General features: G+C 36.9%; 1 non-coding gene across 1 annotated transcript; it reads left to right on the top strand.

The window, feature by feature from the left end:
• The first annotated feature begins 242 nt into the window (after window positions 1–242).
• LOC116089557 lies at window positions 243–349 on the top strand. The gene has a single exon (XR_004118353.1). It is a non-coding gene; the product is annotated as a U6 spliceosomal RNA (small nuclear RNA).
• Window positions 350–18100: the final 17751 nt, after the last annotated feature.

The following is an 18100-nucleotide window of genomic DNA, read 5'->3' as shown; positions in this document are numbered from 1 at the left end:
AATGGATGGTAAAATACATCGTATGTATAATTTTTATAGTCATCCTTCAGATCAAGCAAATATAAGAAATAGTGAATTTGTTGTATATTCACTACTTATCCAACTCTCTTCTTTATACACACTAGTGTTTCATTTTTTTCCTCTCCAGTTATTCCCCTGCATCACTTTCCAGAATGTTCTATGACTGAAGGTAGAAATTTCATCATTTATTATTTATCCTTCACTTTTGAAAGATAACTTTGGTGCTCATTTCTACAGCACAGACTCTGAAATTGTAACCATACAAAGAAGATCAAAGTGGTTCCCGGTCAAGGATGGTCTGCAAATTTGTGAAGCAGTTCATATTTTAAAAATGAATGATATCTTAGTAGCACATACATTAAGCTGATTATTTTTTCCTACAATACTATCAATATTTTACCCTAGATTTCTTATTTTTGTAACCTCTGAAGAGAAGTTACTTCCTTCAGAAATGTTTTCACTTTTCGTTTTCTGTATTTGAAAATATAGATATAGATCTCAGTATATGTAGCTTTTCTGACATTTATTGTACTTCTACTCCCTGACGTTTCTTGATCTCTAGTTTTGTGATAGACAATTGGAGAAAATTTGGGTAACAGTTGTTTGAAATATTTCTTCTCTTCCTTTTTTCCTGCTCCTTATTATGGGTAGCTAATGTGCACATTTTCTCATTATTCCCTGTGACTTGGAGACTAGATTTGTGCAAGGTAGAATCCAAAATAGGTTTAGATTTGGGGTCACACATGAAAGAACTGTGTGGTAGTCATATGTTTGGGGAACAACGCATTCAATTTTTCTGCTTCTGAGAACAAAACAAAACCTTACCTTAAATATTACAGGTTTGTGACTCTAGACAGATACTATCCCTGGCTAATGAACATTGTCATGTCCAAGACAACACCTTCTCTGGAGTATGCAGGTAGCATGACATGATTGATTCATGGGTAGGCCTTCTATTAGGTGAGGAGCTTGTTTGTTTATTTATGCATTCCTGTGGAAGCAATTGCTCAGGCACACTCTTTTTGTCCTTAGGAAACTAATCAAAGGGGTTATGATAGCTCCCCAGTTCCATAAGAAATGCTAAAATATGTGCAATTTATAGTATTACACAATTTTCCACTTTGATCAAACTTCTGTCCTTGTTCCAGAAGTGTGCTATTTTTCCTCTAGAAATGCTGATGGTAATACTCCTGTTTCATGCCTACAACAATCCATAAACCATAGTTCATTAATATAGGTGATACAAAAACAGAGTCCAATATACAACAAACCATGGTAAAAATAAAAACAAGAGCTGTGCAAGTTTACAAAAAGAAAACTGGAAAACTATAGAAGAAAGTGTGGAATAAAGCAGAAGAAATACCAAAGATGAAAAAGAAACATCCATAGAGGTTGTGGGGACCATGTCTAGAAATCTGGAAGAAAAAATACTTTTAGCCAGCCAGAAAAAATGGCATAGATACTAGTATCAATAAATTTGTGTGTAGAGTTGGAGACATATTTTAGCAGCTCAGAATAGAGGAAGTGATTCAATTAAGTGTAAAGAAGAAAGTTGGTTACTTGGGAGGTAAATAGAACTAAGTTTTTTGAAGGTGTAGAACCTGTCCACACAGGAGTGGATCATCGAAGAAAATGAGTATGGATGGAAAGACATCCCAGAGAAAGTGATTAGGACTGTGTTTCAGAGCACATGAGTACTGAATTTATTCAAAGTAGCTTTTCCCCAGTGAAGTTTGGAGGTAGACAAATCAATATTTTTACCCTAGCTCAAAAGAAAGCACAATTAGTTGTGTAATATATGGAGTTTCAGTTTTGAGAAACTTTCCGGAAAAGTAATGAATGATCACAGCGTACATGGGGGATGAGATGCAAGCTCTGTTGATTCGGAAGCAATTATTTCCACAGGAAAAGGTAAGTAACAGGGATATATGAGATGGGTGAAGGATGCTGGATGAGTGTAGGGGCACTGAAATCTAAGTGTAGGGTACACCACACTTCTCTTCTGCAAGAACCTCACCATGCTGTCCTCATAAATTCTGCCTGGTAGAATAGACTGATGAACAAGACATAGGGGTCATGAACAAGAGTCAGAGAATCAGGTGCTATGGTCATCACGGATCACTGTCCAAACTCTACTCATATCCCTCCTATTTGGCAAACTCTTATCACATCAGATCCTGTCCCATCTTCTGGGTACTATTAGAGTACCCAGATTGTATATGAGGCAAGAATACATTAGAAGGCAAGAAATAAGATCTCAAGACCAAGAAAGAGGCTGAGTATACTTTAGACCCCTAACTTGAAGAAGAAGCAGGTATACATGTACTAACACTGGACTTGAGGCTCAGGAATGAGGTGCAGGTCTGAACCCTGAGGCTGTATTGTATCATGACAATGCAGCTCTATGCTCTTCTCAAGCACTCAGTCATAGCTCAAATAATGGCAGAGATGTTGAGAGAAAGATGGCCTCTGAAGTGCACCAAGAAATGTGCCTTTGAGACATTGAGAAAATCCTGCTGGCATTCAGCCCTCACACTAAACCCAGTATGAACTCTGGGAAACCATAGCAACAAAAATTTTCAGAAACCCTCAAACCAATTCCAATTTTTGACTACACTAACACAAATACACCCAGAAGATTGAAAGAATGAAATACATACCCATTTCCAAACAGAAAAATTAATTTCAGTCTCTGTAATCTGCCACCATATGTGTATCTTCTGCAAGAAGCTAGAAAGTTAAATGCTAGAAAAAAATAAACATACCCTCCAGACATAATTAACATAAACTTACCCAAATATGGCACAAATTAGAAACTATTTAACTAATGCTGTGACACTTTAATATAGATCCTCTTGCTGTGGTAACCCCCCAATCATAAAACTACTTCATTGCTACTTCATAATTATAATTTTGATATTGTTAGAAATCATATTGTAAATATTTTTGGAGATAGAAGTTTGCCAAAGTTTCATGACACACAAGTTGAAAACCACTGTTATAGAGGCTGAAAAACTTTTCAGGGGTCTCATAGAATGTAGGCTCCACCCAGATAACTTCCTTCCACAATCTCATTTGATTCACCTTGATAGATCTAAGAAGAAGCAAGGAGTTGATAATAGATATAAGCAGAGTATAAACTTATTTTAATGTCACACTAAGAAATAATAACCTAGTTAACACTTAATTTATACAATTGTTCATTTATATTGTACTATGATTTGGTTTACATTGTAGTAGTTGGGATGAGAATGTCCTCCCCCGTGGCCTCATTTGGATTAGAAGGTATAGTCTGTTGGAGTAGGTGTGTCACTGGGAGTGGGAGTTGAGGATTCAAAAGGCTATCTCAGGCCCCAGGTCTTTCTCTCTGACTTTTGCCTGCAGATCAGATTGTAAATCTCTCATTTACTGCTCCAACATCATGCCGGTCTGCTTCCCACCTGGACTAATCCTGTGAAAATATAAGGAAGTCCTCATTTTTTTTTCTTTTGTAAGAATTATCTTGGATGGTGTCTCCTCATACCAGTAGAACAGTAACTAAGAAAAAACTCAATAATCTAAAGTACATTATCCTATCTACCCCAGACAGCCTAACTATAAAATGGCAATACATTATAAATCTATGTAGATTTTCTAAAGGACAATAAATAATTATCATTATTATGATAAATATTATTAGTTTATGACATTTAGAATGTTTCTTGGAGGTATGCCTCCCAGATTGCCTTCAAATGTACCTGGTATTGCAAGCTTTCTACAAAGCATAGGCTGGCTTCTAATTGTCACCCTCTGGCATCAACTGCTAGAAAACTTGAAACATATGTGTATCAAATATGTCCAAATGATTTCTGTAATATATAGTACGCCAATATGGGAGAATAATAGTTTCTGTCTTTCCTTCTATAGTTCATTCAAAAATTCTAGATTTTTGTTTAGTACTTTTTATATTTCCCATATAAAATCACCAAAGCCAGACACTATTGTGGATGCCAGCAAGTGCTGCCTGACAGGAGCCTGATTTAGCTGTCTCCTGAGAGGCTCTGCCAGTGCCCAACTAATACAGAAGTGGAGGCTCACAGCCATCCATTGAAGTGGAGGTTCACAGCCATCCATTGGACTGAGCACAGGATCCTCAATGAATGAGCTAGAGAAAGGACCCAAGGAGCTGAAGGGGTTTGCACCCCCACAGGACAAACAACAATATGAACTACCTAGTACCCTCAGAGCTCCCAGGGATTAAACCACCAACCAAGGAGTACACATGGTGGGACTCATGGCTCCAGCTGCACATGTAGTAGAGGATGGCCTAATTGATTGGTCATCAGTGGGAGGAGATGTCCTTGGTCCTGTGAAGGTTCTATGATACAGAGTAGGGCAATTCAAGGAAGTGGAAGAGGGTGGGTTAGTGAACAGGAGGAGAGGGAGGGAATAGGGTTTTTTGGGGGGCAGAAACCAGGAAAGGGGAGAACATTTGAAATGTAAAGAAGAAAAATATCTGATAAAAAAATGGATAAAAATCAGGCAATCATGTCAGAGAAGTGATTTTATACACAGCTTCAGTTAAGAGCAGAGATGCAGTAATTATTGAGCAAATGATTATTAAAATTTCAGATTATAGTACCTGAATCTCTATCATACATATTACAACATACTATAAAATGAGATATTCTGTTGATGACATTTAGACAGGTGAGTAGAGCATTTGTATTATGTCTTACACATTATGGTAACCATGCAATTTGAAGACTTATAGGAGTGACCACTGAATGTGGTTTCACTGAAGCTGATAATGAAACAGAAGACACCGACTTCATTAGCATTTTCAAGCAATTTATACAACCTATTTATTCTTGGCACCTCTCTGACATGTTTTCCCCATCTATTCAAATCAAGAACTTACTATGAATGTCTGAATATACTGAATGTACTGAATGTCTACAGTGTGACCCAAACTAGTTAAATCTAGGGGTCTGCAGGGAATAATAGAAAACTGTCCTAGAATGTATGAATGAAGCAACTAGGTCTTAGAAATTACTTTTAATTTACTGTTTTACTTTTCTCATTCCTGGGCCAAGTAAATGTAACTCACTGCATTTGGTACATGATATGAAAAAGAATACATATTATCATGGCAGGAAATCATGGTGATGGGTGCAAAGACCATTGGTCATGTTTTTGACAGGAAATACAGGAAGGTGGATGCTCACTTTCAGCTCACTCTCTCCATTTTTATCTACTCTACAGCCTCAGAGGCTGAGATAGTACCATTCACTTTCAAGGATGGGTTGTCCTCAATCACAGTTTTCTAGAAGAGCTATCAGAGACTCATCTAAAGGGGCATTTCATGAACAAGATTCTAAAGCCCAATGATGATCAACCATCAAAAAAAAAAAAAGTAACAGTGCTGGGAAGGTGGTCTTATTAAAGTATTCAGGTCATATGAGGAATGGATGAATACTGATATAAAAGGTGTTATCCTATGATTCTTAAGCTCTCCACTGTGTTGTTTTTCTGCCTGGTGAAGACAGAGTATGGGTCTTGTCATTGTCTTTCTGTGGCCTGCTAGATAAGAGTGAATAAAAACACTCTCACTTGATACTGGCTCTTTGATCTTGGACTTGATAGCCTAAGGCTGTGAGAAATAAATTTCTATTGTTTACACATCATTGACTGTTGTAGTTTGTTGAGTGGTACAAGCTACCTACCAACAGATGAAATTCAACCTGATAGAAGTTGGAACTCATGATATTCAACTGACTCATGAAATTCCACCTAATGTACGTTTTGAAGATAAACTGAATATACAACTAATAATTAAATTATTGTTCATAATAGACAGTACAGGCAAGCCTGTAGGTATTTATGAATCCAAGGAGGGTACTTAAATTTCTAAGGAGGCATTAAGCTGTGTACTAATATTATCTGACTAAGTTTGAACTTAACATAGATTTTCATGTCATTAGAAATAAACTAGGAAAAACAAGTGAACAATAATTAATGAAGAAAAGTATCTTTTTGACTAAATTTAAAATAAATTTCTATTGGAGTCATAAAACTTTCATGATTGCTATTGAATAATTTTATTTTTCAATAGCTAGCACACTAAAATACATTTGAAATATAAACATAAACAGTAACATGCAGTGCAAAATCATTTAATCAAATGTTTAGACAAACAAATCTTTCAATTTGCCAACTTTGAGTGTAAAAATTTATGTTTATTAACCTAGTAGTTACTAAGAATAAACTTGCTTTCAAGAAAATTGATTTTTGATACAAAGTAAAAATAAGTCCATAGCAATAGCAATGAATCTTTGCATGCTCATATATACATATACTGACAAGAAAAACGGTTGCATTACCAGGTAATTACTAAATTAAAAAACTAATTATAGATAATTTCTGATTAAAAACCGCATTTGATATACTTACTAAAAAGGCAACAATTTTTGTTCCTAAAACACTACTTCTTTTTAAAAAGAAAATATAATTCTTCCTAGGAGAAAGTCAATACTCAAAAGTCTTTAATCAATACAAAATAATTGATTGCCTTATTTTCTACTTCATGATTCAGAAAATAAAACAAAAACTCATTTATGTGTTTAAAAACTCTCCAGCAATCAATAAGTATCTGTTAATATACCGTAGAAATTATTTTTATGGTAGATTATACATAAGCATTTCATTAAAGTGAGTTTGTAAGGATTGCATGTAGCAGGGTCATATCTGAGTCAATAATACTTCCAATGGATTCAGCATCATTAAAGAGAAACGAAGGCTGTTACATACACAGAATAATGCTCCTACATTTGACTTCCTGCTAGCATCTTCTCTTTGATCTGATTCTTACAAGCCTATAATCATCAAGTTTCAGACAGCCATTTCTTTAATGTGAAAATGGAAATAGCTGAGAGTATCATTTCTTAAAGCAGGTAACACAGGATTGTGCCCTGCAGTGATGTATGATCCAATTCAGAGAGAATTGTATTGCCACTTAAATTGTGGACATATGGAATGAGATCAGAATGGCCAGCAGGGCTGTGGGACAGCTGCCAGGGAGATCTGACAGAAGACTGTTCCACTGTCACCTTTACTTTGGGCAGATGAAAGCTTAACAAGGAACAAGTGATTCATTCTGTTGATGATTACAGAAAGTAAGACAAATTTCTGGAGAAAGCTGTAAAAAGCTTGGGCTGAAAGTTTTCAAGTGCCACATTATTAATGTGGGGTCTCTCCCCTTCCTAAATCTAAACAGTGATGGTGCCTACAGTGAGGAACCTATTTGTACAAGAAGTCATTGTTGACAGTGTGAGAAGCAATGGCCACACACAGCTCATGGCCTTTGTAGGCTGCCTTCATCATTTTTAATAGCACTTGGACATTACCACACAATATACACAACCACAAAAGCTTTGTCCTACCAGGAGATCACTTGTTTATTGTAATAAAGTTTCCTTTAAATCATCTCTTAGCATAGAATACCAACCTCTGTGCTCAGAAAGGATTTCATGTCTCAATTCTCTTGGGCATATAAACAGACTCTAAAATCTCTCTTAAATATGAAACTAATGATAGTTTTCTTATTTGAGGAGAGGATATTGATGTTATTTCTGGGTGTAAAAGTAATTCAAAACATTGCACTTAGGCTGAGAAGATGGCTCACCAGGTGCAGGTAGGCATGTCTTGTCCATTCTGAACACCTGAATTCAACATCTATGGTCCATTTGGTAGAAGAAAAATACCAACCTCTGCAAGTTGTTCCCTGATAGTAGTAAGTGCACTGTGTGCATTCCCACACATACGAGCACATACATAAACAAGAAAGAAATGGAGGGAGGGAGGGAAAGAGGGGAGGAGGGAGGGAGGGAGGGAGGGAGGGAGAGAGGGAGGGAGAGAGGAAGGAAGGAAGGAAGGAAGGAAGGAAGGAAGGAAGGAAGGAAGGAAAAGAAGGAAGGAGAAAGAAGTATAAAAATTAAAAACAGTACACATAGAAAATAAAAGGTTGCACATCTAACTAAAATAGCTGGGAGAAGATGAGTCACAGAACTTTATGTTCTGAATGCTGTAAATAAATTAAGACAGAAATAGGAGGTTCTTGCAATGAGGGAACAATTCCTCACCAACAAATAGAAATTATGTAAACTAGTTATATATAAACTAACATATGGCTGTGTAGTAGATCAAGTTAGGATGCCTGAAAGTAATTTTATGACAGATATACATGCCAAAGCCTGTAAACACTGGGGAGGGGGAACCAAGAGAAGCAAGAGCATTAGTGTAGTCATAATAATGCAAGAAAAAGTTAAAATAGTTAAACAATTTCTCACTGGATTAACTAGAAAAACAGTGTCAATATAAAATGCGTGAAGACTATGAAATAAGAATAATAAAGAGAAATGAGGGCAAAAACTAAGGAAGTAAGAACAAATTACTATTGCTGATAAAGAATTAAAAGTCATCCTAAAACAATGAGTGCCAATAAAATGTACTGAAACAACCAACCAAGGAGAAGGGACAGACATAAATATGTTTCACACTAGGGGTATTTTATTTTTCTTAGCACACAAGATGATAAATTCCATCTCAGCAAAATTGAAAAACCAAACGAGAAAGATTATATTACTGAAATATTCAATACTATACACTCAAGGACAAGGAGTTCCTGGGGGACAGTACATAAGGGAAAGTGAAGATGGCTTTGCTCAACTCTAAAATAGAAGCTCCATCTGAGGTTTAAGATGGTAAATCCTGGAAATCAAACTTTCAAATCCATGGTAACTGCTTCTGAGCAAGAAAGACGTGCAAACGGTCCCAGGTCAGGATCTAAGGTCAGTGTAACTGTGGTTTCAGCAGTATCAGAAGAGAAAAAGCTGGAGGATAATCTTACTTTGGAAACACAGACATTATGATTGAAATAATATGAGATATGAAACACTAATGATCCAGTTGTAACGTGGGGGTATGAAGTGGAACCATAAGTTCACACAAATGCCCATTCACATAAGACTAAACAACAGTCATTGGAATAAACACGTGATTTTCTTCAAAGAATTTTCCTTTTAATAAAAAGATTATGATACTCTTATTTATTTTCTGTGTATCAGTTGATATATAAATCTTTGCTTTTTGTTAGCATAATCAGGCAGTGCCCTGGTATTTCACGTTTTAGGTTACCCTTCTTTGTCCACCTCCTCTTATTTTGCCTCTTTATTCTTAATAGTGAAAGCTATCATAACTAATGTATAAGTTCCTTCTCCTTACTCTGAAGTAATTTTGGTTCTAATAAAGTATTTATCCTAAAGTTTGAAGGTTTCTATTTTCTGGTCTAGAGAATATAACTTTTTAATAAGAACATAGAAACATAATGAGTCTTGGTCTCTTGGGCTTCTCTCCTACTCTGGAAACAATGTTATAATTTAATCTCCCTGCAAACCTTTCAATATATAAATTGGAATTTCTTTCTGGCCCTCATATGAGAACTATGGTAGAATTGAATATTCCAGGCCCTATGAATTCTGCTGGAAAGAAGGGTGGTTCAATCCTGAATCACTTGGCACTTCTGCTGAAGTTTCCCAGGCCCAAGTTGCACAGGTGAGGTGAGTGCCAAGGGATCTTCAATCCTAGTGCCCAGGGAGCTGGATGTAGACAGAAGGCATCATGAAGAGTCCATGGTTATTCGTGTGAGGACATAAAGCAGGCTAGATTGGTCACATCAAATCAAATCCGCACAGGGCAAGTGCTGACTCTGTTGCTCTACTTTCTTCAGTCCTTTGGATCTGATGCTGTTTTGATGCAATGAAACAGACTAGACCTCCATCTTAGCTCAGGGACTGGGTTACTGGAAGTTGATGGACTGGAAGCTAGCTAATGACTTTCCTCATTGCCATTGTTTCTAAACAAGCACCAAATGTTAAAATTCATGATCCACATTTGACATTTTTTTTTCCCTTCAGACATGGTATTGTTCTCAATGGTACAGCATGACTGAAATGTAATTCCTAAACCCATTTCTCATTTTAATATCATTTTTATTATTCTCAGGAAATTAGAAACAGAAATGATTAAATATAAAGACTTGCTTCGTATTTCTTTTTCTCCCACATGGAAAAATGTAAACAATTCTAATGTTCTGTATCAATAAAGAGAAGAAGGCCTGGGTCCTCGCCATTCTGCCGCATTATCTGGGCTTGCACATAACCTTTCTTTGCTTAGAGACTCCCAACTAGGAAGGAAATGTCCTTAGGATTTAAGGGAGAGTCAATTCTCTATAGCTGGGGTAACTTTCTATTTTGAAGGTTCGTTTTCTTTTAACTCATACTGCCTCTGGGCTGCCTCTTCCTCTATTCAGATAAGCTATAATGTGGTCTTAGTTTGTTTAATTCCAGAATAACCAAGAACGCCAGCCTAGTGTAAACTAGTCAATATATAGTCAATATAAGGCCTGAAACATTCAGTACTGTCACTTAAGCTAGCATTCCTATGCAGACTTCATTCTACGATAAAGTCATCTGTCTGTTTATTTTAACTCGCTATAAGGGTAGCAACTCGGTAACTGAACAATTGCTATGTAGGGCAAAGGCTGGCGGCTACAGCACTGATACCCGTAACAGCATTGGCAAAGTGGCTTTCCCAAAGCCTCTGCTTATTAGGAGTAGAGAAGTGGGAGGTAGCCTGGTAAAGTACTACAGTAACAATGACAACTGTGCGTTTGACAGTTCATATTTTAACACATTGTGCCAAGTTGGTGGAACTCATTTTTCAAACGTAACCCAGCCAATATGCTGATAACGAAAATATGGTATTTAATTTTCCAGTGTCACTAGCACAAAAGGCATGAATGAATGGGGTTGCTATTGATACTGAGAGCTAACTCATCTTCCATATTTCATAATTCAAATCCTTCTAAGTCTGTTCTTCAATTACTCTGGAATTTTGGTTCAATTCAGTATTTCCAATTTTACCTTCTGCAAACTTTGCCCTTTGCATGACTCCTGTGCCAGACAAATTGAATTAGTTTACGTAGCTTTCAGAATACACTACAACATACCCTATTTTATGCCTTTGATTGCCAATCTTTCCTTCATCAATCTACGTCACACTATTTTCAAAACAAGTATGTTTTCTCGTGTTATACTAGTGCTGTTTCTGCTTGATTATGCACCTTGAAGGCAACATCTCTCTGATACTCAATATCCTCACTGCCATTTAAGTATAGTCTCAGGAACAAAGAATGAACAAAGCATTTGGGAAAATAGAACCAGTTTGACAGTTTCACAGGACTGATTTCTTTCATGTGTGCTTTTGGGAATATTCTTTATTTTAGACAAATGCTACACCTTATTTTTTTCAAAATTCCTCTCAGATGTGCTATATTACATTCAAACCAAACATTTGCTTGGGTGACTCCTAAGATTAAGAATATGATATGATCTAGATCAGTTGGGTCCCTAATATTGCCAATATGCACTGATGTATATGTACTAACATATGATGAGCTCTTATAGGCATGTTCAGAGTTTGGAAATGATTATATCAGTGTACTCAGTTTCCAGTTGTATGTCATGGCTCATACATGTTAAATATTCTTTAATGCACAGATCTGATATGTGATACCAAAGGGATTGAGACCCACAGGCTGAGAACAACTGACCTAAACCATCATGCATAGTGTCCTCCATTCAATATCATGTACAATAAAACATCTGTATAGGTGCATGTTTAGTAACGAACACAAAATATCCTGTAGTTATTAGTCCTCACATTTTCTTCGGATTCTTTCACCTCATAATAATTCTTGGCCTTTTACTGTTAAATTAAATCCTTTTCATTATGGTTATATTTAGATTCTGACTTGATTCCATCTATATAATTAAATAAATATCAATACAATCACACTATCCTTCACAAACTGTCAGTCTGTGATCTATCAAGCCATTATTATTATGTGCCTGCCTATCTAAATACTATATTCAAAAAGACTCAAACACCTGAATTTTGTATGTAGAAAGAGACACTAGGAAACATTCTGGTTTCAGAATTTCACAGAAACAGTAATTACTGTAACTATACTTGGCAAAATAGAGAAGTCCTGTGACTGGGGTACTGAGTTCTTAGCATACAGGCATGGTTAGAAAAAAGGATGTCAGAAATCAAAACATTCTTCTCTATTGCCTGGCCAGCTACTGATTTAGAATTTGACTTTGAAATGTCAGTTGGATAGAATTTCACTGAAAGTAAAGATTTTGTATCTCAGCTGAGTTATCACATAAAAAAGCAACCACACTTTTCTTTTTATAAAATGTTTTTTTATTAGAGATTTTCTTTATTTACATTTCAAATGATATCCCCTTTCCTAGATTCCTCTCAAAAAAAAACAAACCTTTTCCCTCTCTCCTCCCATCTTCCCTCTTCTCACCAACCCACTCTTTCCTGCTTCCTGGCCTTGGCATTCCCCTATCCTGGGACATAGAACCTTCACAGGACCAAGGGCCTCTCCACGGACTAGGCCATCCTCTGCTACATATTTGCTCTGGAAGAAAAAAAAAGCTTGGTATTTTTCCTTTGTTAAGTATCCATTGTATTGAGATCAGGAAGATATTTTCTTACCTTTGACTTGAAAAATCTTTGACTAGTATCTCAATTTAAATAATATGTGGCTATTTTAACTTGTAATATTTAAAATAAACTTAAATACATTTAAATTATATCTTAGGGTTTCTATTGCTGCAACAAAACACCATGATCAAAGCACAAGTTGGGGAGAAAAGGGTTTATTTGGTTTACACTTCCATATTACTATTCATTATTGAAGAAAGTCAGGACAGGAACTCAAACATTCCAGGATTCTCAGGGCAGGAGTCAATTGAATAAATGCCTTACAGCTGGATCTCATGGAGGCATTTTGCTAATGGAAGTGCCTTCCTGTCTGATGATTTTAGCTTGTGTCAACTTGCCACACAAAACAATAGAGTACAAATGGCATTACATAAATCTACCTGTATGCTTTATATTTATCTTATTGCACATTTCCTTATCTTATTCTGCACATATCAAGTGTAGTTTACAACTGCATTACCATAATTGTTACATTTGTTTGTGTAGCCTTATAAATATTAGTAAGTAAAAATGCACCACGCACACAGAGAAAACAAAATTCTTTCATGATTATGATTTTTATTTACCTCTGTAGTCTCTGAGCTCAAATGGCACATGGGAGAAAGGGATTAATAAATGTTTCAGTGAATGAAAAGGTAAAAAAAAATCTCAACTTACATGAATAATATTGGATATGAAGTAGGAAAGAGACTTTCTGCATATTACAAAACATCTTCATTCTTTCTTTCCAGTGGTATACTAAAAGACAAAATACAGGCGTGAAACCTGGAGGAAAGCAAGGAGGGGCAAAGAGGGAAAGACAGCAACAGAAACCTGTTTTCAACATGATATTCATTGGTAATACTTCAACTGTTTGCACAGAAGCCTTTCGGCCATTAGTTATTCACTAATCACTTAAAGAACTAACAAGTCAATTTTGGTATAAAATTGCTGTAATGACATGAGTCCTTTAATGTGGGTAATAATTGACCCAGTTAATTGATTTGATTTCTATCAGGATAACTATGTGTTTGTACTATGGAGTGAAATTACCAAATTTAGGAAATAATAAGTGTTATCCAAGAAAAGTGCGTTCTGAAAATACAAAGAGAGAATTAGTTGGACACATTATCCTTCACTCTTCACATCAAATGCTCTGAGACCTGTTCATTCAGACTCAGGGAGAGAAAAATTGGTTGCTGTCATTTACTCCGTGTGTAACAGGGTAAACAGTCCAGTCGGTGGATCTTCAATATGTTAGGATCACAGACTCTGCTGAGGGCAAAATATATCACAGGAGCTTTAGCTTGATTTCCAGGGGAGAAAAGAACATGTGTTTACTTGTGCACAAAACAGGTGCCTTCATCATATCTAAGATGCTGTGGACATGTCAAAGGTGGAAGATAAAAGTCCCTGCTGCTTCATAGGAGGTTTAGAATAATTCCTGTGCCATCCTAATTTTGCCATGCTAAGCAGTGTGTTGGTAAAACACAACCAGCTGCCTGTCTCACTGTGTTACTTATTTTTAATACCCAGAGAGAAAGGGAAGCTTGTTACCTGATAATAACTTTGACTATCCCACTCTAGTAGCAATCTAGCAAGAGTATGAAGAAGTTAGGCACCTGCTTTTTCTTTATTAACCTCTGCTCCCTACGCTCTGGGAGGTAGCAATCCAGAATGTCTGTTGACAAACCCATATTAAATACAGGTGTGCTACACCAGTGAGAAATATCAGAAGTCAAGAGGTCAAGTGCGTGGACATATGCAGCGTGCAATAGAAGGCAGATTAGCCAGACCTCAAACCTTTTCCTTTATACAGAACTTATTAATACAAAAGATGCATGCAGTTTCAACTTAAGAAATAGACTGTCATGTTATGCATCAACTCACTCCAATACCTTAATACTTGCTCAAAATAGTTTTTCATGCATGGGAGAACAAAAGGTAAAACATGCAGCAAATTGTAATCCTTTTTTAATTTTATTTTATTTTTATTAGTGGCATGTGTGCATGTGTGTGTATGTGCATGCACATGGGTGTATGCAAAGATTCAGACCTACAGAAGAGGGTTTCCAATGCATGATAGATGGAGTCACAGGTCATTGTGAGCTGCAGATGTGGGTTTTGGAACCTAACCTGAGTCCTCTGAAAAAGCAGCAAGTACTTTTAACCACTAAGCAATCTCTCCAGGACAAATTATACCTCTTAAAATTATTTTTAATGAGAGTTCAAAAATTGCAAAACTAGTTTCTTCAAACTAAATTATTCTGTTCTGATAAAATTTAAGGGAATTTCAAAATATTCACCTCATTATCTTACAGTTTCTGTGCACTCAAATAATTTTAAAAGAAAAAGAATTGCTTAAGAAATAGATAAATACATAAAAAGAGGTACTTTAAATTTTGTTGGTTTCATAAAATCTTTACATTATAGATGTAACTGAATAATGTTAATATAAACAATTTTAAATTACAGAACATCAATAATTATCTTAAAACTAAGTTCTAATTCTTGTAATTTCCTGTTTTTTTTTTTTTAAAAAAATAGTTTTAGTTTCATCCAAATAAGTAGTGAAGAGAAGACCTGAACGTGCTATAATTACTGCTGTGTTAGGTTGGAATGCTGCCCCAAAACAACAGAGTAAAGCCATTTAAACAACAAGCTTGTATCTCTCAGTTCCGGGTGCTAAATAGTATAGGATCAAGGTAAGTAAGAGACCAAGTAACGTGAAGAAACTCACATCATCTACATGACTTCCTCCCAAGATAGCTCTCACTTCAAGAATACTCACCCGTTATGGGCTTCGCTTGTCAGCCTTAAGTGACCTGGTTGTTGGCTGAAAGCCCCATAGTCAAGTATTATCTCATGTGAAGATGGGGAAGAAACAAATATTCAGTCAACAATTGTTTAATTGTTTAGTGTGGCATGGGGTGGCGGAGGACATGGGCACTTATGTGTACAACCTCTTTTATGATTCTTATTTTGGGTGTGACTAATAATACACTTAAACATGAAAGGAAAATTACTATGTATAAAGATTTGACAGATTAAAAAGTCAACTGTCCTATCTTTGAATTTACATTCTTGTTTTGCTATTTACTCCTAGTTATTTAATTCGAATTGTGTTTCTTCTGACCCTTGTGGGGTGACAGCTGATTTGGTCCATAAGAGCAAAGGGAGCAGAGATGGTTAAGGGTTGGGAGTGGCAGTGGAGGGGGGGAGTTTGGAAACCCTACATGTGAGTACATATGGTGAAAGACCACCCAGTACCAGCTGTCAGGAGGCAGATCAGCTTTACTTTGGGTGATTCGAGGCTTATAAAGTTTTGGAGGAGTGTGGTTAAGAACATCCAGGATGGGCTTAGGAAACCTGGAATGCCTTATTTGCTTGGGGAAGAATTTCAGGAATCTCGGATGCTAGCTGAACAGGCTCTTATTGGGAGAAAGGAAATTGAACCTGCAATATAACTGAGGCTACTTGACATTCCTCAGGTAGAGGCATACATGAGGGCTTAGTGTTCCCTAGACATGGTCAGAGAAGTAGAAGCCCCATATTGAACACAGCCCAGAGGCTATCTAGTCAAGGTGGGCTTCGACTTTAACTAGCAAAGTTTTCCCACACCAAACAACTAAATGCATATTTTCACTCTTTCTTTTAGGTGCGCACACCAGAGTTTTCTCAATAAGTTGAGTTTCATACAATCTCCTCTTTTCATTCTGTGCTGGTTGCCTTTTCTGTTAACTTGACACAAGCTAGAGTCATTAGAAAGGAGCAAAGCTCAATTGGGAAATGCCCCCATATAATCAGGTTGTAGACAAGCCTATTGGAAAGTCCTAACTAGTAACTACTATGAGAAGGTCTAGCCCATAGTGGGAAGTACCAACCCTTGAATTGGTTACTATGGGCTCTATAAGAAAGCAAAGTCTTCAAGACCAAGCCAAAAATGAATAGTCCATAAAATCTCCTACCTCCCAGCTTCCTGCCCTGCTTCAGTTTCTGCCTTCATTGGACAGTGACATAGGATATCTTAATCAAATAAACCCTTTCCTCTACAAACTATTTTGATCATGGTGGCTTATTATAGAAACACAACGAAGACAGATTCATATTCTAAAGTGGCATTTGTGTTTCTATTTTAATCATCCCGTGAAACAACTGAAGGGGAGCAACTGGTTTGCTTTATGTGGTGTTCTGAAGACAGGGATGTTATATTGTTGTCTGTCAGACAGTTGCACTGTCTTTCTTTGAGTCTTATGATTCTTTTAATAATAAAAATTATTGGTAATCATTATTGGTAAGTACTCAGGATTCTAGTTCTGTTTATAAACTTATTGTTCATATACCTAACTTTCAGCCTTTAAATTTAAATTTGTTTTTTACCCATTAAGTAGATCAAGGATTTCCCTAAGCACACAGACTGATGCACACTGGTGTTTCTCCACCTGTGGCTAGTATGAGTATTGGTGATAATTCTCATGGATAGAAACTGGAAGAGAAGGTGATGTAATCAGTTAATATGTTAAGCATAGAATAACTCATTCTTTTACTTATCAAACTGAAAATGAACCCAAAACCCTTCTTTGGGTGATTATAGTTCCCACACTGTAGCTATGTTATCATTTCTATATTTTCTGTCTATTGAAGAAGTTATGATCTCTAAATTATCATGTATAATATTCACTTGGCACTCATCTTTCTATGTAGTAGTATTTTGTTTCTAATTAAGCTTGCAAAATTTTAAAACCTTGGTTTAGCTAAACCAAATGTGTTTATGTGAGATGGGTGAAAAAAGTGTAAACCAGGGCACCAGGATGACTGCAACATCCTCTAGATGTGATGAAGATGCTATTCTACAAACTTTCAACAATATAGTTGCCTGGATAAGACCTGCAGAATGACATTACAATTGACACAACAATGTCAATGGAGAATATCTTCACAAGACTGTAGAGAACAGAGCTCACAGGTGGTGAACCAGGCAGCATCGCTCTGCAGTGCTGGGGACCAGGGTGCCACCGGGCAGTGTCGGAGCTAAAGGAATTGGGAAAGATGACTCGAGTTCCGCCAGTGGTCCAGTACTTGGGCACTGACTCAAGTGTCTGTTCTCCCACTCCTGATGGGCATCTGCATCCCAGTCCTAGAGAGCAGGGGGAGAACAGCTGAGGGAGTCACAGGTTCTCGCTCCTTGGGAGTCGCAGGCAATGCTAAGAACAAATTGGGGGCCCCAGGGCAGCTCAGTACCCCCTTAGGCCAAAGGGAAAGAGCGGGCAGGAGCAGAAAGAGGAGGCCTGGTGGTTTAGGCACAGCAGGCTTGAGCCAGGGGGGTGTGAGAGTTCTCGGTCAGGTCTCGAGGCTAGTTGAAAGGAGGCAATGTACGGTTGTAAGATGTTTCATTGTAGAAAGGAGAGAGAAGAGATAGGAAAGTAGGGGCCAGCCATCTCTGTAGCAGGCATGGAGAGAGGAAGGGAGGAGGAGAAAAGAGAAG

Source organism: Mastomys coucha, unplaced genomic scaffold (genome assembly GCF_008632895.1).
Source record: "Mastomys coucha isolate ucsf_1 unplaced genomic scaffold, UCSF_Mcou_1 pScaffold14, whole genome shotgun sequence".
NCBI classification, from domain to species: domain Eukaryota; kingdom Metazoa; phylum Chordata; class Mammalia; order Rodentia; family Muridae; genus Mastomys; species Mastomys coucha.
This window is presented reverse-complemented; position numbering and strand designations above follow the sequence as displayed.